The following is a 25,099-nucleotide window of genomic DNA, read 5'->3' as shown; positions in this document are numbered from 1 at the left end:
TGGCTAAATTACATTGGGTTTTTACAATTTATTTTCGAAAAAGACATTTGGCAAAGGTTGCGTTCCCAAATGCACATTAAAAACAATACGTACTCACACTAAGCCATATAGAATACTCTGGTTTATTTAGATTAATCGTGCAGCCCAACCTACTTAAATTAATAGCTGGTCATTACAAAAAAAATGTTATATAAATGCTGATTATTTCAAAATGTGATAAGCACTTATAATATATATTAAACTTTTTTAAAGACGTTTGGCCTTTCAAAATTCCAAGCAATTAAATGAGCCCTTAATTGAAGAATCCCCCATCTATAGTAAAACTTCTCTCTACGTGTTCTGTCTACTCTTACCTTTAGTCCTGTCTTTTCATCATCGCTACCATTATTAGTGGAGGGGGTCTCGTCCCCCAGGCCGGACACCAGGACAAAGTCCTCACTGTTGAGGGTGGACACGGAGTCGGAGGACACGCTAATTTCCCCACTGAGGCCTTGTCATCCATGACTGCTAAATCAAGCCAGACGTGCTCATGAATGGCAGTTTAATGAGCAAAATTACCTGGAAAACAAAGAGGTGAAAAAAACAATGAGAGGAGAAAAAAAAACATGAGAGGAGCTTGCACGCCCATGCTTATTTTCAATGCATCCTTTGTGAACTGCAAATATAGTTTGTGGTTCTTTACGCAGCAAGTTTCAATCTGTTCTACAAGCAGCAGCATTTACATGCAAAGCTATTTATGGGCACATGGTGTCTGCAGAGCAAAATAAAAGACAAAACTTTGACAGAAGTGCTGGCTAAAGAGGCAGAGATGTGTGTGGAAATATATTGTAAAATGATAATTAAAAAATGGCAGATACATTTGGGCAAACGGAAATTTATTACCAGGTACTCATATTGTAGGCATACATCAAGGGTCAAAAAAATAAAAATTTAATTTTAACGCTAACGATAATAACGCGTTAACTTGCCCAGCCCTAATATATATATATATTAGGGCTGGGCAAGTTAACGCGTTATCACGCTAACGCATTAATTAAGTAACGCCGACAATTATTTTATTGCGTGTCAACACAGTTTTTTATTATCATGAAAGTCTGTTGCTTGAAAATACATATTTTCTATTTAGCTTTATTTTTATTTGAGTTTTAGTATGTCATTTTAGTATGTCAACTTCAAACTAATTTTATTATACTTAATTCATTACAGTAAGTCATCACAGCGAAATGTTAAGGTTTTACAATTTTCTTTTTAATGTTTTTTTATCTAATAATTATACTGCATTTTTATTTCAGCTTCATTTCAGTTGTTGAATTTGAAAAGGTTTAGGCCATTCCAAACATTGGGGGTGAGGCGGGGGCATATCATAAATGGCCGATTAACTTTAGGTACGTCACAGCCATGAAATTTGCTATCACTGTTAGTCTGAAGTACATAAAACATCAATATTTCTGATCTGTTTTCATTTATAAATGTGCATATCTGCTAAAAGTTTATTTAGCCAAAACAGTACAATACTAAAAATAGGCTTCATTTTCTTATTCTTTTGGACTGAGGTCTGAAATATGACATGGCACATTAATATCCAAATGCATATCTATTCCAGCTCTGTATCATTCTATGGTGCATTTATGCAATGATAATGTATGATGGAAATGGGCCTGGCTCTGTTCTACAGCAGCCAATTGTACACACTACACAGCATGCAAAAATCAATTTTATCTCCACAGCAACAGTCAAAGGACAAACAAAGTTGGTGCTGCTGTGGATTGTAAACTGTGCTGCCCGCACTGTACTGCCAAGTGCTGTTTACATTGCCATGCACATGACCGGGTATAACAACACTGTTCAGAATGACCTCATCCTTATGCAAACTGATCAATTATTTTTATTCCAATGAAAGAGAGGCACACTTAATTCTATTGCAACAGGAAAGAAAGCTGAAGAATGAATGATAGATGTGTTTATGAGAGCTGTACCTGTGTTTATTTGGAATGGCTGAGAGGGATTGGCAGAGGGTCAGCACTGAACTATATTTGGATACGGGAGGGAAATAATGGGACTGTACAGGTCCAGACATGAAACACTAACAAAAGCAGCCGCCTCATTTCACTCTACTGATTCTTCTGCAGATCCTTAGAGGAAGTGTCGAAGAATGACCAGAACCCACAATACACACACAATGTGCTCCAATGTATTACAATCCCAGAAGTCCTGTACAAAGAGGATGTTGATACAATGAACAACAGTGAGTTATTGACCTGTGACAAATGTTGTAAGATCTGCAGACAAGAATCAGTTTCAATGGGACCGTCTTAGAGAATTAACAGTTAGCTATATTTCAGCAGTCTTCAGTGTCACATGATCCTTTAATGATTTTATTCTCAAGCATTTCTTATTATCAATGCTGTAAACCATTTTGCTGCTTAGAGGTCCCCTTCTTCGTGATCCCATGTTTTAAACTTTAGTTAGTGTGTAATGTTGTTGTAAGAGTATAAATAATATCTGTAAAATTCTAAAGCTCAAAGTTCAATGCCAAGCGAGATATTTTATTTAACAGAATTCACCTACAACGAACGACCCGTTTGGACTACAGCCCTCCAGTTCCTGCAGTAATAACGTCACTAAAGCCCCTTTCACACTGCCATTCCGGCAAATACAGGGGTAAAGTGTTCCTGTAATTGTTACCTGGTCGCTAGATTTGGCACTTTCACAGTTTCACAGTCATTTGCCAGTGATGACCCGGTATATGTGCGTGCTTTCACACACAACCCTTGAAGATCCCGTAACGACACGTGACATCAGCGCGTGACGTGTAATGTACGAGTCGACAACGCTTGGCACGTTATACTTTAACTGAAGCAAGCAAACGATCTCGGCGTCAGCGTGGAAAGTGAGGAACTAACTGATCTCTGCTTCATTAAAGTTTGCACATATGTTTTGGTCGCGAATGTTGATCTTCCTTCAAAACAGCCGGTAAAAGAGTCGTGCGATAACGCGCGTCATCACTTCGATACAGAATTAGATCTGGCTTTTGTTCATACAGCGTTCGTTCCGGATCGATTACCGCAATGTTACTAGGTCCCCGACCCGGGTTCAATTCGGTAATCAATTCCGGGACGTGGTTGCTTTCACAGAGAAGGTGACCAGGCAATGTTACGGGAATATTGCGGGTCCGACGTGCAGTGTGAAAGGGGCTTAAAACAGTTTTTTGACTAACCTCCTCCCACAGGAATACACAAAAAAGGGAGCGTGGTCTTGTTGCGCACCGACAGAGAAGAAGGAAGAGCTGCGTTTGTGTTTGTCGCCATGTCGTCGAAAAGCTGTTATTTTCATCTCGGAGTCCAATCATCTTTGTTTGAGCTTCCCAGGGTCGCTGTACTTTGAGATCAATGGTTACAATTTATGTTTAACTCTGTTCCCGAAAATTATAATCCACATGTAAAACTATGTGCAGCACATTTTCCTGAGGACAGCTTCCTCAATCTCAATCAGTGTAATGCTGGATTCGCACAAAGATTATTCTTGAAAGATGGAGCAGTTCCCTCTTTGTCTGGAGAAGGCGTTGTTTATGGACCACAACCGGTAAGTATATTTTTTTATTTAAGTTGGTGCGTTTAACAGTTTCTGTAACTTATTACACAAATGGCAACGCTGTTTAGCTTTGTTAACTAGATGGTAAGCCTGTGCAAAAAAATCGAATGAGATTTTCATGCGCATTTCGTCAGTAAAAAACACTCCTGTGATTATAAGTACATCTCCAGCAGTTTTCAAAACAAATCCTACCCACTTGTTTCTTAAAACTAGCCCAATCACGTTTCCAGGAGGGTAACGTGCTCTAAGCTTGTGTCGAATCACAACACAGGAACCGCTGACACAATCAGATCTCGTTACGTATTTCTGAAGGAGGGACTTCATAGAACAAGGAAGTCATCAGCCCATTTTTATGACAGTGAAAGCAGCGGTATGCAGATTTTTATGTGAAAAATACTGTTTTTTTTTTTACACGCGAAACATGAACACATGTTGTATTGCAAACTGTAAACACAATCAAAGCTTCAAAAAAAACCTTTAAAGGGGGGGTGAAATGCTATTTCATGCATACTGAGTTTTTAACACTGTTAAAGAGTTGGATTCCCATGTTAACATGGACAAAGTTAAAAAAATTAAGTTGTACGTTTGAAGGAGTATTTTTGTTCCCAAAATACTCCTTCCGGTTTGTCACAAGTTTTGGAAAGTTTTTTTCGAGTATGGCTCTGTGTGACGTTAGATGGAGCGGAATTTCCTTATATGGGTCCTAGGGCACTTCTGCCGGAAGAGCGCGCGCTCCAGTATAGCAGAGCACTGAGAGCACAACAGACTTCACTGATCAGAGCGATTCACTGATCAGAGCGAGAGCGTCGCGAAAAGTCACAAAAGAAGTGTGTTTTTGGTTGCCAGGGCAAGACAACCCTGCACAGATTACCAAAAAAAAACAGCATTAAGGGACAAGTGGATGGAGTTTATTTTTACAGAGCATCAACGGAGTTGTGCAAGTGTTTTTGTTTGTTCCCTGCATTTCGAAGATGCTTGTTTTACCAACAATGCCCAGTTTGACGACGGATTTGCGTATCGTTTATTTCTTAAGGATAATGCAATCCCAAGGAAAAAGGGTCACGATCGTGTGTTGGAACCGCAGGCGGTGAGTAAAACTGCTTCAAATATCTCTGCCTCCTTGTTAGTGGTTCCGCCTCCCATGCCGGAGACCCGGGTTCGAGCCCCGCTGCTGCTGCTGCTCTCGTTCAGTTTCAGCCTCGGGATCTGATTCTGGATCATAAATAAACGGCTGAATCTGACTGTTAGCCATGGTTTGTTTTGGATGATGGTTTTTCCCTCACGATAATGTCACAGCTTCCACATGCTCTCAACGCAAAAGCCTATTCGCGCTCGTGATTCTTTAGCTCCGCCCACACGTCACGCCTCCAGCCGGTCGTGTTTTTCCGGGAAAAATCGGTACAGACTATCTTTCTCTTAACAATATAATAAAACTAAAGACTTTTTGGAGTTATGAAGGATGCAGTACTACTCTATAGGTACTCAAGATTAACAGGATATTGAGTGAAAACGAGCATTTCACCCCCCCTTTAATATTTTTGTGATTCTTAATAAACATGAAAGTTCAACGACGTTGTGTCTATTTAGAGTTAATAAAGACTTTAAGAGGTTTAAAGAAACAAAGCATCGTTATTGTGAACAGAAAACATATTTACTATTGTTCATTGTTAATTCATGATTGTTTAGAAACCATTAATATTCATTTGAACTGGCAATATAAAAAAAGTATGCAAACAAAAACAGCATAAACCTAGACTAATATGCTTAATGCTGTAAAAGTTGTTGCATTAACTTAGTCAAGTTTAGTAAACCAAAGTAGGTTCCTAAAACTAATTCTGCTTTTTACTGATTATAAAAAAAAAAAAAAAAACAGAACAATTGTTCACTGGAATTTAATGTAGTTACAGCAAGGCTTTTCAAAATAATACTGGCTGATACTGCTAATAAATGATGCAATCTATTGTCAGAGTTGGATGTGAGCCATGCAGGGAACTTTTTGGACACACCTGTTTAGGCAGTTTACCATGTAGGAACTTCAATCAAAGTCAAAGAAAGCCACAAGGCTGTCACCACACAATGCCAGGCAAATATTAGCATTTTGTAATTCTTGCCCAGTCTGGATAAATTAAACTGAAACAAACCATGTGCTTACCTTTGACTTGCTCAAACTGCAGAATATTGCAAAACAATTTGACTGACTCAACATGTATTTGCATGTCACAGATGTTTGTTTTTGCTGTTTTATTATTGGCTCGCTTGATTACTAGTCATTACCAACTTCTGCAAACAAGGAATGAAACTGAGACTGGTGGGAGTCACAGATGACAACAATTTAGACAACATTTTAGGCCAGCTGCTGATGTGGTCACCGCACACTCTCATTATATGGAAAACGCAGCTTGGTCATTCTGCTAATTAACTTCTTTTGTAGTGGGCAAATGATGACAGTGTTTTTATTTTGGGGTGAACTATCCCTAACACAAACGGTAGCAGGAGAGACACATGTTGCTTCACAGGTCAGTGGGTTCAGGCTGCTGGCACACTGTGAGAGAGGGTGTTGAATAGCAAGTTGTTCCTTTGCGAATGAGCTTTGGTTTTCCTGACTGGACATATTGTGCTTTGTCCTAATGGAGACCAGGCTCAGCGCTACACCCTGGGGAGCAATGGCCAGAAACCAGCGGTACACAGGCCTCACATAACTCTGACAATGAGCTGTGTGTATTATGCTACTGGTTTAAGATAGAGGAGTGGCTCCTCAAACAGACTAATGGTCAAACGACTGACTTCATAACCTTGTCCAAAGATATCCACATGGATTTGCATGAAATAGACACACAAGCAGATTAATGAGAGAAAGATAAGCAGTAGGGCTGCACGATTAATTGCATGCAATTGTCATGCGATGCATGTCTCTTTAGTAAAGCCGGTTCTGTGATTAGTACTAAATATCAATCACCTGCTTTCAAACATACTACACAGAGTCATAGTTCACTGACAAGCTACGCAATACCACGTCATAATCGCAGATGAATGCCATTCGGTTATGAACGTGATATTATGTAGCTTGTCAGTGAACTACGACTGTATTTTAAGTGCCGCTACAGGCAGATTGAGGCAGAGAGTAAGATAGGTAAATTGAAGTAGATAGAAAGAGAGGTATGCTGAAATAGAGAGAAAGGCAGGTAAACTAATGTACAGGTAGACTGAGGCGGAGACAGGTGGACTGAGACGAGTGGATTAAGGCAATGAGAGAGACAACTCGACTGAGGAAGAGAGAGAGAACTGAATTGATTCTAAGACAATGAGCAATAGTTAGGTGGATAAAGGCAGAAAAGTAGACTGAGGCAATGAAAATAAGGCAAACTGACTGAGGCAATTAAGGAAAAACAGCCAGACTGAAGCAGAGAATAAGCGCACCTAAGTGAAGCGCGAGAACAGAACAGACTGGGCATATGCCTAACTCCAGGTTCACACACTCTTTCTGTGATGCCTAGCCTTTTTTATTTCGAGCCCATGTTAAAGGATCAGAACGTTCACACTGCACGTGGTAAAAGACGAGAACAGAAAAGGTTATAAATAGAAAGGTGAGAAAAGATTTCAAATCCTGCGCATGAGCACAGAGAAATTTGTGAGTGCACAAGACACAGGTTGAGCGAGAGGAGACATGTTTTAAGGCAGCGTGTATCTGAACCCATAAAGTCTATGATCTGAGCACGCTCATCTGGTTTTGTTAACAGAGCAAAGGAAATCTGCGTGGCATGCGCTCACGCATTATTTTAATGTGCTTTTGTGTTACAATAATGCGTCTCGTTGTTGCTTCTGAACCGCGTACACATAACTTACTGTATACACACTGCAGACACACTGCAGAGTACGTGTGAACCTTGGGCAAAAAATATAACACCTGAGGCACCACTACAGTGAGCTCTATGACCAATGCATGGCAAAAAAGAAAAAAAAATCCCTGGACACGGGTTTTATTTAATTTAATTTTATTTTATTTTTTTCATATGTCTAGACATTTTGTTTGACATCTTAGTGATTATTTTGACTTATGTCTAGAGACATGTTACAACTTTTTGATAAAGTTCTCATTGGTTTTCTTTTGGAAATTTGTTTAAAATTTATAAAGAATGCATTTATGACTGTAAAGCATGTCTCTGTGTGTCAAAATCGTGATTTAAATCGAAATTGCAAAATTGATCAAAAAATCGTGATATGTTTTTTTTTGTGTTGTCCATATCACACAGCCCTACAAAACAGGCAGACTGAGACAGAGAGAGACAGACAAACTAAGACAAAGAGACAGGTGGACTAACGCAGAGATAGGCAGACTGAGGAACTGAGAGACAGTCAGTCAGATTGAGGCAAAAAGAGACAAGAAGACTAAAGCAGAGAGAAAACAGGCAGAGGGACACAGAGTTACAGGCAAAAAAATTATTTTACAATTCTTATACATTACAACACAATTCCAATATAAATATAACCACAACAATACACATCACATTAGTGATACTTATTGTAGCATATAAGAAAAAATTAAAAGATCATCTACAACAGAGCAAACTGCATCATTACCACTGATTTGAAAAAACGTCAAGTCCTTCATCATCTTATAAAATTTAAAATCAATCCACACTCGATTATATCCTGTTTTTTAAAATAGACACAATTTCACATCCTTCTGATCCTTCAATTTTTTTCTTCCTGCTTAAATATATTGCCATTTTTGCTTCCCCTAAAATGAAGTTTAAAAGTTGTCATTTTATTCTTTTTTTTTGCTACATATCGCTAACCAAGAATAAAACTCTGAACAGTAAAACCTTCATTTAAACTGTTAAACAACAATTTAAGAAAATCAAAAAAATAACCCAACCTTGAACACTCCATAAAACAATGAAAGATTGTCTCCCTTTTTTTACAAAAAGGATATCCATTAGACACATTAGGATTAATAACACTTATAAAAGCATTGACAGCAACTGCCCCGTGTAAAATCCTCCATTGAAGATCCCCCACTCCTTTTCCCAAAGGAGGTTTATACAACACTCTCCATACCGGTTTTATACGCTGATCCAAGCCAAATTTGTCTCTCCAAACAGTGTCTACTCTTCCATTTAACACTTTCTTATTTAAAACTTTAACACAGTTTCGATACAATTTCTTACGGTCAGCCTCGTGAATACTTGAATCTTCCAAGTTCTCCAACATCCCCCCATTAGCTCCTTTAAGATCAGGAGAAAAGAAAACTTCAGGAAAAGCATCTTTATTGTTCGGAGAAATTTTCCCTTCCCCATACCTCACAAGTAGAAATTTTTCTTCCACCGTAAGTCTCTGTTTTAAAACTTTCAAAAATTTTCTTAACAATCTTTCCGATTTTAATTTAGGCCAGATGCTACCCCTTGCGAGTTATTTAAGTCAGTCCCTCCCTCAGCTATCAGATCACACAACTTCACCTTTTTTGAAGTACACATTACATTTTCAAACCCAAATGCAATTTCATTGGATACATCAAACCTGGCTCTAAACACAGTCGGTTCTTCTAATAACCAAAACAGAGAAGACCCAGAAACCACTCTTCTCTTTTCAAAAAAGCTCCACACTCTAAAAATCCCCTTATAAAAAGGTGTCAGTCCATTCAGTGGAATTCTGTTAGAATTAGGGCTGCACGTTCTCAAGTTTTTCATTAACCGTTAACCGAGGCCCTTAGCGGTTAATACTCGGTTAACCATAGCGTGCCATAGTAACCATAACCATAGTAATTTCCGGACATTGGCCGAAAAAAAAAAGGAATGTCCGACAAAATTTAATCTCTCCGGTCAAATTGTCCTATTAAAACTGCCTAATAATGCCGCCCATTAACACAATCTGAATTTGAGAATAAGCCTAAAATGTATAAGGCAAAAGGTAACAAGCAGAGTCCGCGGCCGCCTCGCTAAGGCTATGACTATGACTATGTTTGACACGTACAATATTTGAAAATCGGTAATTATTTATTTATTTATTTAAATTACATTTATATCTGAATTTATGTCAACCTATAGACTTTCAAATATCAAAATGTCATGAATTAATATGTATTTGTGTACAAAATGACATATAAACATATTTTCCTATGATACTTTGCCTGGAAACGCTTCCAACAAGGCGTCGGTTCTATTTCTAGCATGCACGCGTCGAGCCGCGCCTGAATCGCGCGTCTCACGCAGGCAGTCGGCAAGCTCTAACCTGTTAACATGGGAACCGAATTAAAAACAGACACGCCACGCAGCTGAGATGCTTTCGCCACGCATCCAGTGTGTCCTGACCGGCCTAATGATGCCCGGGTGTTGGCTGTTGAGATTACAACAACGAGGTTGTACTTGAAGTATATCTAAGCACTGTATTGCAATACTTGCATTTTGCCCCGTAACTCGTATTAGCCCGCTTCAAATTAGAAAAATGACTTCTTCTTGTGGACATTACAAATGTCTGGGAGCGCTCTGGCGGTCTCTGGTGGTGCAAAAATGTATTACAACTAAATTCAATGCACGCCATTGACGTCACTTAACCGAGCAAAATGTTTCACTCGGTTACACAATTTTTAACGGTTAATCGGTTAACCGGTTAACCATGGACACCCCTAGTTAGAATCCATTAAAAACAAACTAAAGTCCAATCCCAGACCTCCAGCTTGTCTTAAAATAGATACAGCAACATTTCTCCAAACCAGATCCTCTGGGCCTGTTAAAAGTCTTTGAATGAACTGTAAACGAAAGGTTGCTCCTCTGCTGACCAGGTGTATCAGTCCTTGTCCCCCTTCCTCTCTAGGAAAATAGAGTACACTCTGCGGTATCCAGTGAAGTTTAGTCCAGAAAAAATCCACTATTACCGCCTGCAGTTTTACGAGAAGTCCATTTGGTGGCTCAATACAAGCCAAACGATGCCAGAACGTCGAAGCCACCAGATTATTAATAATTGTCACACGTCCTCTAAAAGACATTTTTGGCCACAACCATCTCCATTTTTCCAGACGGCTAAAACATACAACATGCCAGAAAGTGCACACACTTGTCTAATACCTCTTGTAATTTTAAAAGGAACACTCAACCCTCCATTAATTTTGAGTATACTCTCAATGTTTGCATACAACACCCCAATCTTTTTTATAAAACCTGGGCTGAAACCAAACTCACTCAGAGTCTTCCAGAGGTACTTATGCTCAACCCGGTCAAAAGCTTTTTCCTGGTCTAAGGAAATAAGGCCAAAATCTAAACCCAATGATCTAGAGACGTCCAAAATATCTTGAATTAAATGAATGTTATCAAAGATCGATCTATTGGGAACACAGTATGTCTGGTCTATATGTATGACCCCACCAATCACTTCTCTCAACCTAAACGCTAAGGCTTTAGATAAGATTTTTATACCAGAGCATAAGAGTGACGCAGGTCGCCAGTTCTTTACGTTTCTGAGGTCTCCTTTTTTCGGTAACAGGGTGATCACTGCTCTCCGGCAGCTTGTCGGCAGCGGCCCTCTAGTCAAGCTGTCATTAATCACTTCCAGAAGATCATCACCCAAAACTGGCCAAAGTGATTTATAAAACTCAGCAGTTTTAACACATTCTCTGTCTCTAACAGATTCCACTAAATGTTGTATTTCAATTATCTCTTTCTCTAGATCTTTCAGGGATCGGGAAATGTCTCTCGAAACATTGAGTGTATACATACGGCACAGTTGCTGTATCTCTATTTTTGCAATGTCCCACCATTGTTGCAAAGAATCAAAGGATGACTTCTTATTCTTAAACTGTTGCCAAAAATGGCCAAACACCTCACAAAATTTTTTATCTTGCAATAAAACCGTATTAAAATGCCAATAAGTGATAAAAACATTACAACTGACTAAACCATGATCTGAGAAGCCCACAGGAGAAATTGCACATTGTTTGATAATATTAAAATGATGTTTAAAAACAATACCACCTGTCTAGTCTAGCCATTGTCACATAAAGTTCCCTCACTTGTGTCCATGTGTACTGCCTTTGTGTTTTATTTAGAACCCTCCAAATGTCATACAATTCACATTCTTTCAAATTTATAAATACAACAGAAAAATGTTCAAACACAAGCCGTAGTTTCAGTAACTGTCCCTCGACTACATGCTCTACTTCACAAGAGACTGGATTTATATTATTTCTTAGTAAAATTGTTACACCTCCACTAGTGGTAGTCTTATAGCTCACTATCACCTTTCCTTCCCATTCCATCATCCATTCATTTTAATTTTTCAAATCACTATGTGTTTTTTGAAGAAACATGACATCAATCTTTTTTTGCCTCATCAACTCATAAAGTATTGCTCTTTTTCTGAAATCTCTTGCACCATTCATGTTCAGGCTGCCCAGTCTTAAATTACTCATAAATAAATGAGAAAAAAAAGAAACTGTGCAAAACAAAAACAAGAAATTGACAAAGAAAAAAGAAAAATTAAAAACACTTCCTTTTCATCATTTAATCTTTTGGATCTCACCTTTTGAACAAATTTCTTTAACCTGTATACTTCCTGCTCTGTGAGCCCCTAAACCAATTTCTTTCATTGACATTTTTGCAGCCTCTATGAACATTTCAGTATCAGGAAAAAACTCTTGTACTTGAACACCCTTCATGCCTTTTGTGTTCTGCAAAAAAGATTTAATTTTTTCAAGGGTGTAAGCACTCCTCCCAGATCTTCTTTGAGAGACTGAGTCAACTGAACTTACGGATTCACAATCACTTTCTGTCACAGAGTCATCTGAGTTATTTTGTTCAATGTCAGGCATGGTTTCTTGAACCATCTTTTCTTTTATCTGATCTTCTTGAACCTGCTCTTTCCTAGCTTTTTTTCCTCTACTTTTTCCACTTGTTTTTCTCTTTAAAGTCTGTGTTTTAAACAGATTGTCATCCTCCACCATATCGATGTCTCCTGAGACTTCTACATTCACATAAGGTCCAGCAGCATCATTTACTTTTTCAATTTCCCCTTCTACTTCTTTCTCATTAGTTCCATTTACAGTTTCTTTTTGATTAGTTTGTTCACCACTCTCAAGCACTTCCCCTCCTTTTTTTTGATTCCCATTCTCCACATTAATTTTCTGTCCCTCACCTTCAATACCATTCCGTTGGCTTACTGCATCGTGTTCCACATTTTCAGGACACTCACGAGCAAGAGGTCTTCCTTGTCCACATTTAAAACACTTCATTGTCTCCGATGTAACGTAAATCACATAATCAAAATCATCAATTCTAAACTTTAAAGCGAGATTCAACTCCGCACTCTCATTGTTCAGAATCATATACACCTGCCGCTGGAAAGAAACAACATGCTTCAACTGTGCCGATTTGCAATTTAAATTGATTTTTTTAAACTGCGAAACAACTTTTCCGTGCGTGACCAGTTCTCTTTGAATCACTTCATCCTTTATAAAAGGTGAAACATTAGACAACAAGATCTTTTTCGCCGGTTGAATCAAAGGCATTACCGGTGTGTACGAATCATTCAACACAATTCCACTAGCGACTATCTCATTAACCTTGTTCACGTCATCTAGGAATAAAACAAATGCCCTGTTCATCCTAGATGCCGACAAGATACTGTTAAACCCCACAACTTGAGCAACTGCTATACTGCAGTCCTCTACAGAGCAGCGCTCCGCGGAGATGACTTTAATGCCATTCCGCCGCGTTAGCTTATCAAGCTGTACGCTCTCCGCTGTTGCCATCTCCGACAGCGCACGCTGAACACTCTCCCTAGCTCCAAGCAAAACCTCCACAAATACACACAAAAAAACTTTGCTGAAGAAAAGATAGAAAACTCACACAGCCCGCAGGCCAGCGCTCTCGCCTTCCACGCTCGTTCAGCTCAGACGGAGAGAGAGAGAGGAGAGAGAGAGACAGATGGACTGAATCAGAATGGGAGAGACAGTAAGACTGAAGAAGAGAGAGAGAGACAGATGGACTGAATCAGAGAGGGAGAGACAGTAGGACTGAATCAGAGAGGGAGAGACAGTAGGACTGAAGCAGAGAGAGAGAGAGAGACAGTAGGACTGAATCAGAGAGGGAGAGACAGTAGGACTGAAGCAGAGAGAGAGAGACAGATGGACTGAATCAGAGAGAGAGAGACAGATGGACTGAATCAGAGAGAGAGAGACAGATGGACTGAATCAGAGAGGGAGAGACAGATGGACTGAATCAGAGAGAGAGAGACAGATGGACTGAATCAGAGAGAGAGAGACAGATGGACTGAATCAGAGAGGGAGAGACAGTTGGACTGAAGCAGAGAGAGAGAGACAGATGGACTGAATCAGAGAGAGAGAGACAGATGGACTGAATCAGAGAGAGAGAGACAGATGGACTGAATCAGAGAGAGAGACAGATGGACTGAATCAGAGAGAGAGAGACAGATGGACTGAATCAGAGAGAGAGAGACAGATGGACTGAATCAGAGAGAGAGAGACAGATGGACTGAATCAGAGAGAGAGAGACAGATGGACTGAATCAGAGAGAGAGAGACAGATGGACTGAATCAGAGAGGGAGAGACAGTTGGACTGAAGCAGAGAGAGAGAGAGAGACAGATGGACTGAATCAGAGAGAGAGAGACAGATGGACTGAATCAGAGAGGGAGAGACAGTAGGACTGAAGCAGAGAGAGAGAGACAGATGGACTGAATCAGAGAGAGAGAGACAGATGGACTGAATCAGAGAGGGAGAGACAGATGGACTGAATCAGAGAGAGAGAGACAGATGGACTGAATCAGAGAGAGAGAGACAGATGGACTGAATCAGAGAGAGAGAGACAGATGGACTGAATCAGAGAGAGAGAGACAGATGGACTGAATCAGAGAGGGAGAGACAGTTGGACTGAAGCAGAGAGAGAGAGACAGATGGACTGAAGCAGAGAGGGAGAGACAGATGGACTGAAGCAGAGAGAGAGACCGATGGACTGAAGCACAGAGAGAGAGAGACAGATGGACTGAAGCAGAGAGAGAGAGAGACAGATGGACTGAATCAGAGAGAGAGAGACAGATGGACTGAAGCAGAGAGAGAGAGACAGATGGACTGAATCAGAGAGAGAGAGAGACAGCTGGACTGAATCAGAGAGAGAGAGAGACAGGTGAGACTGAAGGTGCGTTCACACTAAGGTGCATTCACAATCAACCCGTAAAGGCCCCTTAAAGACACATGACATCTGAATGTGATGTGTAATGTCTGAGTCGAAAACATTAGGCACATTAACTTTCACTTAAGCTGGCAAACGATCTCAGCTTCGGCCGTGGAAAGTGAGGGACTAACTGATCTCTGCTTCATTACAGTTTGCAAATTTATTTATTTTTTTGTCGCGAATGCTGATCTGCCTTCAAAACCCCTAGTAAAAGAGTTGCACGATAACGTGCGTCATCACTATGACACAGCATTAGTTCTGGCTTTTGTTCACACAGCGCTTGTTCTGGGACTAAACCGGGCAATGTTACTAGGTCCCCAACCCAGGATCAATCCCAGAATAAATCCTGGGATGCGTTTGCATCCACACAGAAAATGACCCGGCAATTTTCCGGGTCCAACGTGCAGAGTGAAAGGGGCTTTGGACTGAAGCAGACAGATAGACAGATGGACTGAAGCAGAGAGAGAGAGACAGGTGATACTAAGGGAGGCAGTGGAATTTCTCTCAGAAGTCGTCTTCTATTCCCAGAAAGCATTCAGCTGGCTGTCACCATAGCAACTGCACACCTGCGTGGTCAAAAGCATGCTAGCTGTTTGATTTCTCAACTCTCACTGCTGGACTACAAACCAAACAGGAAACATTTGATCAATCAGAGTGACCAAAAGAATCTTTAATGGTGGCACGGCACAAAGTGTCAAAACAAGATCAATCCTCTTATAATCAATGAAGCTGTCTACAGTTCCAGCACAGCAATCTACAGTTTTCTGTCTGGTGTCAGATTTCAGGCAATTGGTATAATTTCCCTACTCCCTATTGTTTCCTGTCCTTTCCTCGTACTGAACTGAGGATAAAACTGAATTAAAGGCAAAAACCAAATGAAGCCAAGTCCTGTATCCATGCACTTCAGAACACCAATCCACTTCCCCTATGAAGGGAGCAAAATAGGAGATGAGCAGATAAGATGGAAAGAGAAGCTGATGATACTGTTGATTCAGTGTGTGAGAAAGAGGGAGATACACCTATTTGCTAAGCCTATGCTATGCAGGTATAATGCTTGGGCAATACTGTAATATTTTACAGTCCCACAAATAAAGCTTTGTTGACAGACTCTAGAAAAGAAAAAAAAAGAGAAAAAGCAAAATAAGGAAAAGCAGTACGAGAAAGAAAGAGGGTAATAATACATGGAAACAGCTAATAAAACATATTTAGTGAGCAGTGAGCATAGTCCGCAATAACCTTTACAGATGCACTTGCAGCTAAATCACCAATATCGGAAGCCTGGAAGCCTATTTATGCAACAATTTATGCGCATCACTGGAAACAATGTGCTCAGTAATTAAACAGGTGTTTATGTTATTCGGTTGTGACATCCTTTACCGCAAACGCCAAATCATCAGAACACCGGCGCAAGACCGCTCACAGCACTTGGTCACTTGTCGCACCAAAACCGTTTTCAGAACCAAAACTTAGAAATTGCTCACGGTTCCGGTTCTTTTAAAAAAAACAGAACTGATTCTGAATAAGAACTAGGGATGCTCAGATCTGCCTTTTTCCCCTCCGGTACCAATTCCGATACCTAGGGTTCAGTATTGGCTGATACAGATACCGATCCAAAACCAGTGAAGTTTTTTTCCCCATTTAAATAAATGTAGAATTTATATATCTCTGTGTGTGGAACTGATAATCATTCTTTCACAATCTACTAGATACAGACTACTTAATTATAAAGAAAAATAAAATAAACAATAAATATGGAAAAAAAAGTCCTATGCATATTCATAATCTATGACAAAAAAATTATCATAAACTAGGTTAGTGGAAAATTCTGCAGCAAAAGTTATTCTAGAATAATCAGTGCACAATAATTTTAGAAATCCCAACATTTAGTGAAAAAACTATTTTGTGGGGAACAAATAAAAGTGTTGCACTAGATTGGTAAAATGTTACACATTGCTATTTGTTTTATTATAAAATCCATTCATTAGAAACAATCATGAATGTATTTATATATAAGCATATATTAGTTAGAAGTGAGCTCGGTGCATGAACTGTGTCCCGATTGACATGGTTTCTAGACAGTGTTCATTGCTCCCTACTCCCTGAGCAGGGAAATCTGTTGAAGTTTACTTCACTTCGGAACTTTCATTCACGGATTTGCGCTGCACAACATCTACAATTAAAATTCACGTCTAACACACTTCAATTAACTTTGAATGGAACATATATTTAAGTTATCATGCCGGAATATCCTGTGATGTCCACTTCGCAGGGCACTTCCGTTCGGATAGAAAAAAAAGTCTGAAGCGATAAGAAAAACATTCAAATGAGCAAAGCGGGGGGCGCGAGGACTGCAATTGAGAACCGCTGCATTAAGCTATTGTATGTCTTTTAAAGTAACACAGCATAATTCGCACAATCAAAAAAAAAAAATCTTGGATTTGGATCGGCCCTCTCTGGCCAATCAGAGAAAAATGGCAGTATCGGAGACGATACCGGATTTAAATATCGGATTGGCACATGCCTAATAAGAACCGGTTCTCGGTTCCCAACCCTAATCCTCGCCAAAAAAAAAACTTTTAGTTAGCGGAAAGCATTAACGTTAATAGAAGGATAAAATCTGTTAATATATAATGCTGTAATGCTCCTAAATTTTTGCTGGTGCTCCTAACTTTTTGGATTAAAAAAAGTTCATTTTCAAGCTCTGAATTACTTTTTTTTATTATTTTCTCTTTTTTTTCCTGTGGTGGAAACAAGCTTCCATAAAACATTGAATAACAAAAAAAAAAAAAGCCATCAAGGCGGGTTGTGGTAGTTCAAATGTCAGAATGAAGCATGTGGTCTCTGTCAGTTATATGGAGACAGGGTGGAGTTGCACATGGGCCAGCTGTCTCACATACCCCGGAGATGAGAGGCATCTGTCACTGTGCTGTTAAACACATGCTCATCCACTGGGCCTTTCTGCCTGTCCTCTGCTCACACATCACTTAGCTCACGTGATCCCTTGTGTTTTGGGAAACAATTCAACATGATGTCCTACATGTGCATATGGAAGCAGTGGTGCTGCAAGTCAGTTACTTTTCCCAGATGAAGACACAGAGCATTGAGCGATTTACCATTGCTGCCTTGGTAACATAATATGCACTGAGGAGTATGTTTATTGTTGAGGAACACAAGCGCATAGGGAATTATAATGTATTTATAATACTTACAGTCTACTATTAGGCTTTTCAACCAATGAAAGACTTTATATAAACTGTTCATATATGAGTACTAGGGGTTGCACGACTACTGATTTTTTTAATATAGTTATCACTGAACAAGTATGCCGTGTTAAACTAAAATAATTATTAATTTCTAAAACAATATTTATCATGCAAGCGTTGTTCACTTTAAAATGAATGGCTGAGTTATTATTGCAACAACAGATTAAATAAATACGTTATTTTACCCGTCAGAAAAAAGCTACCAGTCTGGATTAAATCTTAAGGTGTGGCTGTTGGCTGTTTGTACCAGAAACGTAATTCCTCCAAAGAAAACTGTTATGCAATCTGAAATCATGTTAGCAACATTAAGTAATTAATAAGTAATTGTAAGTAATGGGAATATCCACCTCGGGGTGGAGGAATAAGGTGGTGCTACAATTAGTGAGTAATTGTTTTTTTGTTGTTTTTAATCAATTAACCATTCTCACTAGCTGGGTCTCCATCCAAAATTGCAAATTTAACTTGTGCGCAAATTGGAATAACGTACAAAACTTTTGCGAACAAGCACCGTTTCCATCCAATGAGTCAAAGGGAACAAAATCGTCACTTCCTGATAAACTGGTACTATAGAAAAGAAGGAGAAGCTACTGATTATAATATTATTGCTTTCAGAAGTGGACGCTGCTGTTTGGGAATGCAGTCGTTATGGCATTCGTTATTGTCGTTATTGCTTATATATAGTTATGAAAAGGACCATTGCAAGGCGACAGAGACCAGCTTTTGTGATGGAAAATTGGCAGTAATACCCCCACCTTGCGCAGTGTCCCTGAGACATCAGTGCGGTCGGAGCGCGTTTTCTCAACAGCTGGACATATACATTTAAAGTTTCATTTTTGAACAGTTGTTTGAAATGTATTGATTCATTATTTAAAATAATCTTGGAGATTTTTGAATTGTCTAAATCATAAATGCAGCAGGGTTGAGGCCTGCAGTGATGTTTTTCTTTTGTTATGGCAGCAGTCCCCTCTGCACATATATTTTTTCGAGAATGTTGCACTCCTGTTGCTGTTTGTTATTCTTCATGAAACTTCATACCAATAAACAAGAAATATTACTGACTTGTGCGTTTCGAGCTCTCTTTTTATGTTCTTCCGTTATTTGATGTTGAAAAAGGGTTAGGTCTTTTTTTTAGACATGGAAAATCGATTTTACAATCGATTCAATGAACACTTATGTCTTAAGAATCGAAAATGATTTTTTCACAAAAGTGACAGTCCTACTGGCTAGTCAGGATTTGCCATCCCATAGCACAGTCACATTACTTTTTTAATGCGCTTGGAGGAATTTATTCACAAAATGCATTTCCATCTCCCATTATTCGCATTAACCCTTTTCCACACAAGTCAAAAACCACATCAAGCGAGCGTAAAAACTTGTTTGTAAATTAAGACCGTTTTTTTGGCCGAATTTGATCACACCTTAAAAGAGTGGCTATTCCATGAGCCAATAGCATTCGACCACAGGTTATGAATGAGCATTTAATGGCTGACTTACTAAATGCACATTCTCTCATGAGTGCATGATTCAACGACTTGCTTATTACACATAGAAGAAAGTCACGTGACGCCCCCTATTGGGGTAACAACAAACTGCAGTCACTGAACAAACAGTCAAGGATGTTTTTGGTGGATTTAGCATTAAATGAATCGTTTTAGAATCACTGGCTAGTACAATCAAACACTTGACCATCAAAACACATTCAACTAGATTCAGGATCATTACACATGCGATACAATTTAGTAACGTTAATGCAGCTATGTTTTTATCTGTTGCAGATTATGCATTTCTACTATGAGAGGCGAGCAAATCCTCAATTATATATTATTATATATGCTTAGACAGTAATACACAAACATCGTCCTTGTTGGACAAATGTTTTTCGATTTTATTTGTTTAAAACAGAATCCATCACACAGATAGCGATGTATGCTGTGCAGACAGCAGATCTTTGCAGGTTTTGAGTCATGCAGTGAAGCAGAGACCAGCACACGGCCTTTAACGGGCTAATACCCTGTAGCATGCTAGCCTCAAATCCAAATCTGCATATATTGTTATATATCTTCCTCCTTAAACGACTAAACTACTGAATAACGAAACGGACGAGTAGAATAAATTAAAACACGGAGGTGTGCATCGTTGCCACTCATCCTACCTGTTTTCACAAAAGCTTTTTATTCCAGAGAGGCTTGACATAACAGCGATGGACATTAGCCAGCAACGGTGCTGCTGTAAACACAAACCAAACCCCGCTCGCACTGCGCATGCGCCGCCGCTCTCTTCGGCTCTCCTCGGCATTCTTCGGAATGGAATCGAATACTAGCGTACTGCTTTCTGTGCAGTATATACTACATTTTGCATACTGATAGAGCATTTTTAGAAAGTTGCATGAAAAAAATTCAAACAGCAGTATGCTACATTGTTGCCATGTTAATTTATGTGGCGTGTTTACCTGAAAAGAACAGATCCGTTTATAATTTAGAAAATAAACACAATTTCACCCTTTTTTAAATTATTTTGCATCAATTTATTTTACATTTGGCAGTGCAAGTAAGTAATAAGGCAAAAAAAAGAGCAGTTAAAAATAAGAGATGATAGTAAATGCAAGTTTAGTATGTTGTATACATGTAGGCCTACTGTAGAAAAAAAGTAGAATGTTAGTATAGAACATTACAAAGAAGAACTGTTGTATAATACAATAGACCTTAGACAGGGTAGAGCCATATTTTTGACAGACATAAATATAATGCTGTGAGTGATAGAAGTACAGAGTGTTCAATAGATTTTACTGCTGTTTATCAACCAATTGTTCAGATGAAACATCTTTCTGAGAGAAAAAAAAATACTTCCACGAGACAAAAACTACATAAAACAGTTTTAAAAGTTTTTGGTTGTGAAAATGATTTGTGGTGTCTAAACTGGCTAAGGGCTAAGGGCAAGCGGTATTTGGTATTTCACGCATACAGAAAATTTCCATATACAATTTCCATATGGGGTGTTCGATATATTTATATTTATATGTATGTATGTATGTATATATATATATATATTGCTAGTATAAAGAAAAGTTGATGTCTGAGGTAAATATTTCTTACTATTTTATTGAAAGTGTGCAAACATAGTAAAATAGTATAAACATGTAAAAACTATAATAGGCCTATAACGTAAATATGGTCCTTTCAACCCAGGTTGTGATGTTACAATGTTGCCTTGGATCAATTTTCCTTCCTCTTTAATATAACTTTCTCTCACCATTTGTTTGGGAAACTTTTCGTTTTACTTTCGCAATCAACTGGGTTTTTCATTACTATTGGCCTTACGCTGTAAAATATTTTTAAGTTGTATATAATAGAAATGTTATTGCACATTTTATAAGACAATACTGTTTCACTCTTTCTACTTCAAAATGTCATGTTTAATTCAACATTAATGGACAATACTTTGTAACTATGTTTGTTAAATGTATTAGCAATTTCTGAATGAAAATACTTTAAAAAGCATTGTGACACCTTCTCATTTACACACCACACATCATAGCAAAACATTTGTTTTAAGCTGCAAATGAAGTCAAGTTCTTCAGTTTGTCCAGGTGAGGAAATTGCAGTCAAGTAGCCCACCGTCACGTGCCGTACCACCATACACCAGCAGATGTCATGCTTATTCATAAAACTGCATCCTGGGGGTATAAGAAAGAGTCTGAACACTCAAGTGATGATGTAACCGTGTTTATTATCTTGGCATGCAACTACATGTCATGACCTTTAGATTCATTTTACCAGCTTGCTCTACATATCAGAGCCAAGCTTAGCCAAGATACAAGAGGAATAACAAACAAACAACCAGTAAGAACTGTGCATTGGCTACACTTCTATATTTTCTTCCTTGCATTGCCACAAGCAAAAGGGAAATCTTTGCCTGGTGGTATTTAAAAAGAAACAAATGCAATATAAATATTAATCTTACTATTATTTCATCAAAAGATATTCCTGACTTTTAGACTCTTTCTCTCTGTGACCATAAATAGCCTCATTTCTCTGATTATACATAATAAAAATGTGCAGTATGTCCATCTAATGATGGCTCTGGTTGTATAAAATGACGGATGCCCATCTTCTATTAATTTACAATTGAATCGAACAATAGATTTGCAAATAAAATGTCTAATACAGACGTAAGAATATTCAACAGAGTTTGTTTGTGCAGTTGCATACAGAACAAAAACAAGCATCATCACAACCAAACAAGTCCTGCCCAATTATAACAGCTACGCACATTTTTAAAATTTAAATGCAAACAAAACTAACATTTCCAAGGGGAAAAAAAACTACATCATAATCCTGATATTAATCCATTCAAGCAGACAGTAAATGTTATAGGAAGTGAGTAAAATGCAAGATACAGTGCAGGACATTCACAGCACTGGGGTGTTGTGTGACACAACTACACAATCATACTTCCTTTGCCAAAGAACCTCTTTGCCAAAGGCAGCATGCATGATACAGGGCTGAGCTGGGCAGATAAACGAGTCACTCATGTACTTATAAGGCTTTGCTGCATTGCAACGGGTGATAATACAGGAAAAGTGACATTTTAAAGGCAATTTAATAGCTAGAGAGAAACTTAGAACGGAAACTCGTATTGTTACCAACCCAGCGCCATTTTTGAAACTCTCATATCAGACGAGGCCCAACAAATAGAAGATGAACCAAAAATAAAGGCAAAAATCTTTACATGTGCACTAAATCAACAAGATGTTACGCTTCAACACACTAGGACTCATCCATTAAAAATTTCTGTATATCGTTCAAAAAGTATTTTGCAAAAAATGTCTTTGCTGGAAGGTGCAGCTGTAACATCGCTTGTCGAAAAACGCTTCGACTGCAGGAGTCAAAATTAGTTTTAATGAGACAGTGCTTGAGCCCAGACCAGGTAGATTCACTACACATTTCTCATTTGAAGTGGAAAAACATTAATACCACATAAGTAAAACCGTGATTAACAGTCTTAAGTGATAATGCATTCATATTCATATTTTGTTCAGGCTAAAGACAATATGCACATTCATACACTAATTCAAACATAATACACACACTTAACTGGTGCAGTCAATACATTTAACAACAGAGAAATAAGTGACCGGAGACAATCCTGTCATAATTAGATACTGACATGCTATTTTAAATGGGAGTTTTTCTATGAACTGTTACACAGTTTTCATCTTTCAGGAACACTTAGCCTGCACAAAACTACATGAAAACACCAGCAATATTGGAGTTACTGTGATTATTTTTCTTTCTCTTTCTCTTAATCAAGCATGAAGTAATCCTCAAAAACATAATGGTTTGTAGATACTGTATGGGGTGATTGTACTTTCAAAACGTTGACCAAACAATTAATAACTGATACAAAATATCCCAACAACTTCATGGAAGTTAGCAATGTTTTGTAATAAAATAAGGTAAAACTAGAATTTTGGAAACTGAAGAACCCTTAAACGCAGTCTAATTATCTGTATTCTAAATTACAGGAATCAACAAGAGCAAAAATAAAAACCGAAGTGAACATTTGACTATTGTAAACAACAGACAGGAACTGTGACTGTATTAGGCGTTTCATACACACAAAACAATTCCACATCCTCAAACAAGTCTGAACTGTGAAATTCTATTGGGCTGTTTGTGGTTTATAGCTAATAAAGATACAGCTCACCCAAAAATGACCAAATTTCTGTGTTATAGTACACAAGTCCAAGCCTTAGACCATATATATATATAGGGGTGGTGTTGGCGCAGTGGATAAGACACATGCCTTTGGTGTGAGAGACCCAGGTTTGAATCCACTGTGAGACACCACTGAGCAAGACAAGGGACTGCTAGTTCCTCCAGAGGTGTTGGACCTCTGACATATAGAGCAATTGTAATTCGCTTTAGATAAAAGCGCCAGCTAAATGAATAATTGTGTATGTTCATGGTCTAGACTCAGACTCAACCCTCTTCTGGTCTCTGTTTAGACTCAGACTCAACCCTCTTCTGGTCTCTGTCTAGACTCAGACTCAACCCTCTCCTTGTCTCTGTCTAGACTCAGACTCAACCCTCTTCTGGTCTCTGTCTAGACTCAGACTCAACCCTTTTCTGGTCTTTGTGTTGACTCAGACTCAACCCTTTTCTGGTCTTTGTGTTGACTCAGACTCAACCCTCTTCTGGTCTCTGTTTAGACTCAGACTCAACCCTCTTCTGGTCTCTGTCTAGACTCAGACTCAACCCTCTCCTTGTCTCTGTCTAGACTCAGACTCAACCCTCTTCTGGTCTCTGTCTAGACTCAGACTCAACCCTCTTCTGGTCTCTGTCTAGACTCAGACTCAACCCTCTCCTTGTCTCTGTCTAGACTCAGACTCAACCCTCTTCTGGTCTCTGTCTAGGCTCAGACTCAACCCTTTTCTGGTCTTTGTGTTGACTCAGACTCAACCCTCTTCTGGTCTCTGTTTAGACTCAGACTCAACCCTTTTCTGGTCTCTGTCTAGACTCAGACTCAACCCTCTTCTAGTCTCTGTCTAGACTCAGACTCAACCCTTTTCTGGTCTCTGTCTAGACTCAGACTCAACCCTTTTCTGGTCTCTGTCTAGACTCAGGCTCAACCCTTTTCTGGTCTCTGTCTAGACTCAGACTCAACCCTCTCCTTGTCTCTGTCTAGACTCAGACTCAACCCTCTTCTGGTCTCTGTCTAGACTCAGACTCAACCCTCTCCTTGTCTCTGTCTAGACTCAGACTCAACCCTCTCCTGGTCTCTGTCTAGACTCAGACTCAACCCTCTCCTGGTCTCTGTCTAGACTCAGGCTCAACCCTTTTCTGGTCTCTGTCTAGACTCAGACTCAACCCTCTCCTTGTCTCTGTCTAGACTCAGACTCAACCCTCTCCTGGTCTCTGTCTAGACTCAGACTCAACCCTCTTCTGGTCTTTGTGTTGACTCAGACTCAACCCTCTTCTGGTCTCTGTCTAGACTCAGACTTAACCCTCTCCTTGTCTCTGTCTAGACTCAGACTCAACCCTCTTCTGGTCTCTGTCTAGACTCAG

At 39.0% G+C, this 25,099-nt stretch overlaps 1 protein-coding gene across 2 annotated transcripts in view; it reads right to left on the bottom strand.

Annotated features, from left to right (window-relative positions):
* Window positions 1–20,275, bottom strand: part of LOC113110386 (rab GTPase-activating protein 1-like) — a 75,430-nt gene extending 55,155 nt beyond the window's left edge. Inside the window, exons 1-2 of one of the 2 annotated variants that reach the window (XM_026274572.1) lie at window positions 20,185–20,275; window positions 354–558 (exon numbers count right to left, since the gene is read on the bottom strand). The gene's annotated coding sequence lies outside the window, so the exon portion shown is untranslated. Of the gene's footprint in view, window positions 1–353; window positions 559–20,184 lie in introns of those variants that run through there. The other variant, XM_026274573.1, reaches the window with a different exon arrangement.
* Between the last annotated feature and the right edge of the window lie 4,824 nt (window positions 20,276–25,099).

Source organism: Carassius auratus, chromosome 10 (assembly GCF_003368295.1).
Source record: "Carassius auratus strain Wakin chromosome 10, ASM336829v1, whole genome shotgun sequence".
NCBI classification, from domain to species: domain Eukaryota; kingdom Metazoa; phylum Chordata; class Actinopteri; order Cypriniformes; family Cyprinidae; genus Carassius; species Carassius auratus.
This window is presented reverse-complemented; position numbering and strand designations above follow the sequence as displayed.